We start from the raw sequence: 8,750 nt of genomic DNA, 5'->3' as shown, positions 1-8,750 counted from the left end.
CCACAGGAACAAGACGCAGGAAGAGGCATGGTTCTGTAAGGTCGCCGTGGATCAGAACTGGGCTGAGGAGACTACGAACATTAAGGAGATCCTTTACTAGTTTTAACGTGCAGCGTTTCGCCCCCTGCTATCTTACCACGGAAGAACAGAAAATTACAGTCCAAGAAACCATAGGCTTCAGTGACGGCATCGGGCTTGCGTTTATTCATTTTTGTGAACCCAAACCTCGCTCAGAGTCTAGAGCGAGACAGTGTTCAAGGGGTGAGTTGCAGGTTCTCCTGGGGTAAGGGAGCTTCTCTTTAATCAGCACACACTTGGACTGCATGTTGGACCAGTGACTGGTGTGAGTCAAACTTTCACTGCCATTAAGTTGATGACAGCTCATAGTCACCCCCCTTCCCCTGTGGGTTTCCAAGCTTCTAACTATTTACGCAGGAGTAGAAAGCCCTATCTTTCGCCTGTGGAGTGGCTGATGGTTTCAAGCTGCCAACCATACGGATCGCAGCCCGACACGTAACCACTTTATCACCAGGGCTCCTGGTCTGAGGGCGTAGCAAATAGGTACTCTTCTCATCCTCACCAAGAAATGTATTGCTATCACACTTTCCCCAAGGCTGCCCTTCAGCAATCAAGACCCCATAAGTGACTCTCATCACACATGACACTCTCATTAGCATGTCCTCTTGCCCAGAGGGCACCCTGGTGGCATAATGGTTCCGAGTTGGGCTGCGATCTGCAAGGTTGGAGGTTCAAAGTTCCTTAAACCGTTCCAGGCTCAGAAACGCTCAGGAGTAGTTCTACCTTAACCTATAGGGTCGCTATGAGTCGACATCGACTTGATGGCAGTGAGTTTGAGTGTGGACAGCTTGAGACTTGGGTAAGGAGCCCTGCTAATGGCAAGGGCAGCCGTTTGAACCCACTAACTGCTCCCTGGGAGAAAGATGATGATGCGAAAGTTTTGGAAACCATAAGTAGAATTGCTATGAGTTGGAAAAGGAGCCCTTGTGGTGTAGCTGGTTTTGCGTTGAGCCGCTAATCACAAGGTCAGCAGTTTGAACCCACCAGCTGCTCCTCAGGTTTTCTGCTCCTTAAATAGTGACAGTCTCCTCTCTGCACTATCCGGTCACCGAGTGGCAATCAACTCCCAGGCAGGGGGTGAGCTGAGTTAGAGGGCAGATCCTTAGAGGGCAGTGGTTTGGTTTCTTTTCGTTTACATTTGGTGGGATCCCTGGGTGGTACAAGCAATTAAGTGGCTTGCCTACTGATTGAGAGCTTGGAGGTTCCAAGTTACTCTGAGGTACTTAGGAAGAAAGACCTGGCAGTCTGCTTCCAAAAAATCAGCCATTGGAAACTCTCTAGAGCACAGTTCTGCTCTGACACCTGTGCAGTCACCACGAGTCAGGGTCATACTTGATGGCAACTGGTCAAGTGTCAGCTGCCTGGATACAACCATCCTGCAGTGAGGATGCGGGACTGTTAGTGCAGTGGGTCTCCACCTTCCTGGTGCTAAGACCCTCTCAGACAGCGCCTCAGGTGGTGGTGACCCCAACCATAACATTGTCGTTGCAACTTCATGGCTTTCATTTTGCTACTGTGATGAATCGCCATGTAAATATCTGATATGCAGGATGTATTTTCATTGTTACGAATTGAACCTAACTGAACACAACTGAAGCATAGCGATTAATCACAAAACAATATGTAATTATATATTGTGAAATATTTATGTGTTTTCCGATGGTCTTAGGCGACCCCTGTGAAAGGGTCATTCGACCTTCAAAGGGGTCACGATCCATAGGCTGAGAACTGCTATGCTAAAGGATCCCATCACAGCCCTAAACCTGTGCCCACCTGCAAATGAACCTGAGTGTCGGCTGGGTTGGGCAGTATGGTTACTGTATATCTATATCTGGAGGGGGGGGAGTGAGAGGGCAACAAAGTTGGCCTTTATCAGTTCCCACACTCCTCAGTGGAATCAGTGCTACCATTGGACCTTGCTGGGACACTCCGGGGAAACTGTCAATACCATGAGTAAGATACCAGAATATTCAGGAATTCAGTGATTTTTTTTTTTGCCTGGTTACGCATTCAGCTGCTAAATCCAAGGTTAGCAGTTTGAAACAGCCAGCCGCTGCTTAGGAGAAAGACGGGGCTCTTTCACTGCTGTAAAGAGTGACAGTCTTGGAAATTCACTGGGGCCACTATGAGTCTTATAGGGACTCATAGCTACCCTGTCCCATAGGGTTACTATGCGTTGGCACGGGTATGGTGGCAGTGAGTCTGGAGTATTTTGGCATGTCCAAGGGTGTTCTTTTTCCTCCACGACCCCACCTTCCTGACCCTAGAGGTTCCAGTTTCTCGCTTGCTTTTTGTATGTTTGTTTGTTTTGAGTGACGTTTGTATGTACATTGTGCATTTCTTTCTCTACATTTTAAGGGCAGGGAAAAACCTCAATCATCTTTGTCTTCCTGGTCCTAGAACCCGTGTTTGCTGAGTGAATAAGCGACACTCATCAGACCGAATGACGTCTGTTGAACTTGAAACCCCCATGAATTGTCTGTTGACTTTATTGATGGGCAAGGCAAACACGAAGGTGCGTCTCAGGTTAGAGGTTTCTTTTTAAAGGCTAGGGCGGTAAGCTAAACATTTTTAATGATAGTGTCTGGTTTCTAAAGAACTCCTTATCTGTATTTCACTCTCTAGAGAATTTAGTATTTACACATAATCTGCTGTGGTCTCTCTTTCCTCTGGTCTTCTCTGAGCTTTATTTGATCCCAAAAGAAAATAATCAAGAGGTCTCTTAAACTCAACCTGGCATAAGGCAGCTGATCATCCACTCCGCTGTGCCTCCTGGCTTCTGATCTTCTTCTATCGCCTTTGACTTTTGGTCTTAGAGCACAAGGGTGATCCTTAAACAGGTTTGCATCTGCTGTAAAGGCTGGTGATCCTTGTGTAGTATGGCATTCAGTAGTCAGTGAATAATCAGGCAGGAGTGTAGTAACTAGGCTCAGTAACTAGGACATTAACTATCAACAGGAAAGGGGAGAAAAAAAAGTCTTAGGACCCTGATGTCATCCCCAAACTATTATTTGTCATTTTGTGAAGAGCACATGAGCACCTAACTGTGGTAATGGAGCCGCAGCGCAGGGAAGGGCCCAGGGCAGGGGTCTTTGTGGGAAGTCGAGGGGTGGAGGGATGGCCCTGGGTGGAAGTCGGGACAGCAGGCTTGGGTGGACTCTGTGTCCCAGATCAGGGTGGGCCACGCTGACCTAGCTTTCCCTTCCAGAGACCAACACATCTCTTTCAACCAGCCACTTTGTGATTCTGGCCATGATGATGATGATGATGATGAATTTTTTAACTAAAAGATCATTTTATTGGGGGCTTTTACAATTCTTGTTACAATCTATATATCAAATGTATCAGGCATATTTGGATATATACTGCCGTCATTCTTTTCTAGACATTTGTTTTCTTTTTTTTTAATAATTTTCTTGGGGGCTCATACAACTCTTATCACAATGCATACATACATCAATTGTGTAGAGCACATTTGTACATTCATTACCCTCATCATTCTCAAAACATTTGCTCTCCATGTAAGCCCCTGGCATCTGCTCCTCATTTCCCCCCTCCCTCCCAACTCCCTCATGAACCTTTGATAATTTATAAATTATAATTTTGTCATACACTGTCCATTGTTTCCCGTCACCCTCTTTTCTGTTGTCTCTTCCCCAGGGAGGAGGTTATATGTAGATCCCTGCAATCGGTTCCCCCTTTCTACTCCACCTTCCCTCCACCCTCCCGGTATCGCCACTCTGAGCACTAGTCCTGAAGGTATCATCTGTCCTGGATTCCCTGTGTTTCCAGCTCTTGTCTGTACAAGTGTACATCCTCTGGTCTAGCCAGATTTGTAAGGTAGAATTGGGACCATGATAGTGGGGGTAGTGGGGAGGAAGCATTTAGGAACTAGAGGAAAGTTGTATGTGTCATCGTTGCTACACTGCACCCTGACTGGCTCATCTCCTCCCCACAACCCTTCTGTAAGGGGATGTCCAGTTGCCTACAGATGGGTTTGGGTTCCCACTCTGCACTCCCCCTCCTTCATAATGATATGATTTTTTGTTCTTTGATGCCTGATACCTCATCCCTTCAACAGCTAGTGATCACACAAGTTGGTGTGCTTCCTCCACATGGACTTTGTTGCTTCCGAGCTAGATGGCCGCTTGTTTACCTTCAAGTCTTTAAGACCCTAGATACTATATCATTTGATAGCCGGGCACCATCAGCTTTCTTCACTATATTTGCTTATGCATCCATTTGTCTTCAGTGATTGTGTCGGGAAGGTGAGCATCATGGGATGCCAGTTTAATAGAACAAAGTATTCTTGCATTGAGGGAGTACCTGAGTGGAGGTCCAATGTCCATCAGCTAACTTGATACGAAACCTATATATCTAGATATATACACACACATTAATATCTATTTCCCCATCCTCATATATAAATATATTTACATAGGTACATGCCTATATTTAGACCTCTATAAATTCTCTTTGCCTCCTAACTCTTTCCTCTCTTTCCTTTTATTTTCCTATTCACCCACCCTCATGCTCAGCCTCCATTTGGGTTTCAGTAATTCCTCTCGGTTACATTACCCTTGATCAAACTCTACCAGGCCTCCTACACCCTCCTCACCACCGATTTGGATCACTTGTCGTTCTCTTGTTTCTTTCCCCCCACCTTCCCCTCTCCCATGTCCCCTGGAACTGTTGGTCCTGTTGTTTTCTCCTCCAGATTGTTCATCCAGCCTATCTTATTTAGACAGACCCATGGAGATAATAACATGCACAAAAACAAGAAAGAGCAAAACCAAGCAACAAAACAAAACAACAAAAAGCCAATGACTAATAAAAACAAAGCAAAAAACACAACAACAACAGCAACAAAAGAGAAAAGTCCAAGGACTATTTGCTGGCCTTTATGAGTGTTTTCTGGTCAAGTCTGATGGGGTGCCTTGACCCCAAAGTCTATTTTTGGTCTTCCCTGCGGACTTCGCTGCTCTGTTCCCCTTGCTGTTCTAGTATTTTGCCTCGGTGTGGTGGGATCAGATGGGTGGGCACAATTTCCACACTGTACCTCCAGTGTTGTCCCCCATAGGATTTTGGGTCAGTGAGGGATGTAGTGTCTCATAGTGGGGCCAGCCATATGGTCTTCTCTATGGATTGGCTGCTCTGAGTGGGAATCTCATTGTCAAGGCTTGGTGGGCCAGGATGTGCTCCACTCTCTCTTCCTCCCCCTTTATTTGCTCCCGTGTGCTCTGATCAGACATATCCCTCTCTCTGAGCTGCAGCTTCATTGCTGTCCTCTGAAGTAAATTCTTCTGGGGGGAGGGGCAGCTAGACATTTACTTTCTATCGAGCCCTTGGTATCAGCTCCTCTTTTCTGTCTTTCCCCTCACAAGATTATGATGTTTAAAAATATTTGTTATTGCAGATTGGGTGAACATTTGAGAGCAGATCCGTTCCCCTCAGCAGCTCATAAACATTTTGCTTCCTGCCATTGCAGTCTACACAGTGTAACAGCACGTATCGCACTTCCTCCTGTGTCTCCTGCTGCTCTTCCTCTTTTCTTCACAACTCTCTCCTTGGATAACTGCTGCCCTTTTGATCTCAAATGGTGGATTCCTCCACAGTGTTCATACTTTACTGATGTTATTGTTCTCCTTATAAAACTTGACTCACTGGCATTGACTTCATTCTGGTTCATGGCAACACTACAGGGCGGGGTACAACTGCCCCTGTGGATCTCCAAGCTGGAAGTCTTTGTAAGATTCTTATGACCCCCGTTTCAGACCTGTCTATGTTTTGGCTGCAAACAGAATCATGCGGGTGGGTTTATTTCAAGACCTGAAGGGTGATTAAGGGCCATAGCCTTAAGGGTCCCACCAGTCTCTATTTAGTCAGTAAGCCTGGTCTCTGGGGCCACGATTGATCATTTTTAACAGAGGTTCTCCCATTGAGACATGAGATAATAAGGATAATTTTTTTCTTCTTATGTGTGTGACAGTTTTTTTCAAGGTGTTTCTCGTGAGATGATTCAAGGAGGGAGCTTAGAGAAAGGAATTTAGTAGCTGTCATTTTGAGAATCTCTCACAATACTGATAAATATAGGGATTTTTCTTATATGTCCACCACAACCTTCTGGCATAGGTGTCATAGACAAAGGGATGGACGCCGCTGGTTCACTTGGACTCATGGCAACCTTATGTACAACAGGAAGAAATGTTGCCCAATCCTGTGACATGCACAAGATCAATGCACGTTTAGTATGTCACCGGGGCTATGTTGTCAGTCTTTCTAAGGGTCTCCTGCACCTTTGCTGGCCCTCTGCTTCACCAAACATGGTGTCCTGCATTGACTGATTGATCTCTCCTGCTGGCATGTACACAGCAAGCGAATATGACAGTGTTCCGATGTGACTGATGTAAGTCATGAGGTTTTCATTGGCTGATTTTCAGAAGGTCTCCAGCCCTTACTTCTTTCTAGTCTGTCTGAGTCCAGAAGCTCTGCTGTAACCTGCCCATGGCATGACGAGGTATGTGAACTATTGCTGCACAGCGTCCAGCACCACAGCCACACACACACAACCACAGTCCAGCAAACTAACAGTCAGGTGGAGGATAAGGTTCACTCCTGCCTCCTAGTCTGAAGAAGAGGAAACTAACCTTCAAAGGGGTTCAATAACAGGCCCAGGGATTCCTGAGTTCGCAAGCGGCGGAGGCATGGCTGCTTAGAAAGGTTTATCTCTCAACTCTGGTGCTCCTTCTATGCCCAGTGAGCCAAGTGCCTCTTCCTCAAAAAAAGAAGAAAGATATCTTCACAAAGAGCCAACAGGTCTCCATTGGTCTTCTTTAGGGAGCCCAGTGAGAAAGGACTAGTGATCTACTTCCAAAAAATCAGCCAATGAAAACCTTTATGCAGCTGACCATGGGCACGGCGCAGGACTGGGCATTGTGTTGTTCCATTGCCATGAGGCAGCATAGGTCAAAACTGCATAAGGAACATCTGGCACCGGACGTGTGTGGGGAGCACGGGGCATATAGGACGAGGCAGTCTACTTGAGGGCACTGAACTGCCTGCAACTCACTGCGGCATCAAGCTTCTCAGCTGCCATCAAGGGAACAGGACTAGCCCGAGGGAGAAGACCCTGCATTAGCTGAAGTGGCAGCCTAGATGAGTCAGGATTTTCTGCTTTAAAAAAAAAAAAAAAAAGGACGGGGGCATATTCCTCATGTCTCCATGGTAACTTATTATGGATCTGTATTCCATTTATAGAACTCCTTCTTGACCTATCTAGGCTTTCTGATCTGGGCCTGAATGTACACTGAGAAGCCATCAGAGTCGATTCAATCTCTAATCAATACTGATTTCCCCTCACAGTCTGACCCTGCCTCTGACACATGCCACGGTGATACCTGGACGCGCTCAGGTATCGAGACAGAGGAAGGTGCGGCAGGATCTCAATTATCGACATAATCCCCAGATCCAGGATTGCTGTGGATTGCTATGGAAACAGAGAGAAGCTGGACTGCCACCCTTGCTTCGAAGCAGCCCTGTCTTTATGATATAAACTCAACTCAAAAGAGTATTGCTACAGAATCCTAGAAACTTTAATTAAACAAAAATGTGAAGCTATTGTTTCTCAACATAGCCTCTCTGTTAGGTCTATCCAGGAGCCTTGGTGGAGTCCTGGTTACTCCTGCCCACAAGGTCCGAAGTTCAAAACCACCAGTTGCTCTTCAAGAGATACACAGGGCTTCCTACTCTTACAGTCCCGGAAACTCGGGGGTGGGGGGAGTAGGTGGGGTAGTAAGTGTGAAGGAAAAACATTCCAAAGTGCAACTTTCCCTCAGCAATTCAGTGTTCCATTTTCTTCAAACGTCTTCTGAAATAAGCCCCTCGACTGAAGACCTTTGAGAAAATCTATCAAGGTTACCCCTCTGTATTGCCCCAAAGTGGTCGCCATAACCTTCTGATCGACCTTTGCTGAAAATCACGGTTGAGCCCTTTCCCAGAAGGCATCCGAAGGAGTCCGAGACAAGTATATAACTTAGCGTACTTGTCTGCAGACTCTCGCTGAGCCCGGAGCCGTGTTCAAATGCAGCGTTCGTTTAGAATACACCTGTGTGCGCATGAACTGGAAAAATGTAGGAACAGTATTTTTTGACTCACCCTCATACTTTCAGTTCCAAGGTCCTGCCTCAACTAGTGTTATTTTTGTTTTGGGAATCTAAATTTAATCTCATGCACACCTTTTGGGATCTACAATTTTCTCCAAAATACTGAGGCTCAGTGCCTTCTGAGAAAAATGGAAACCCGTGTGTGGATGGTGGTTTCGACCACCAGGGTGACTACTCCCATAAAGATTTACAAAGTCTGGGAGACCCAATAGAGAATCCCCTGAGTTGGAATCCACTGGAAGGCAGTGAGTTTGGTTTAGGCTCTGTGTGAAGGCTGCTCCCAAGGAGTAAAAGCTCTGACAACGGTGGTTACTGAGAAAACACGGCGCAGTTGTAGGGGCGCCTCTAACACCGGACTAAGGGAAATGGGGCATCCCTGAGCAGTGCAGATCGCTGAGCACAATCACCTTGGTGACTCAGCAGAGGGCTCAGATTGCACTTGTTAACCTCACTTAGTGCCTTTGCACCATACAATAACCAGAAATCTTAAATCCAGAGGGAGATCCAAGA

The sequence above is a fragment of the Tenrec ecaudatus genome, chromosome 2 (genome assembly GCF_050624435.1).
Source record: "Tenrec ecaudatus isolate mTenEca1 chromosome 2, mTenEca1.hap1, whole genome shotgun sequence".
Classification (NCBI taxonomy): Eukaryota; Metazoa; Chordata; class Mammalia; order Afrosoricida; family Tenrecidae; genus Tenrec; species Tenrec ecaudatus.
The sequence above is the reverse complement of the archived record's forward strand: the minus strand, read 5'-3'. Positions refer to the sequence as shown.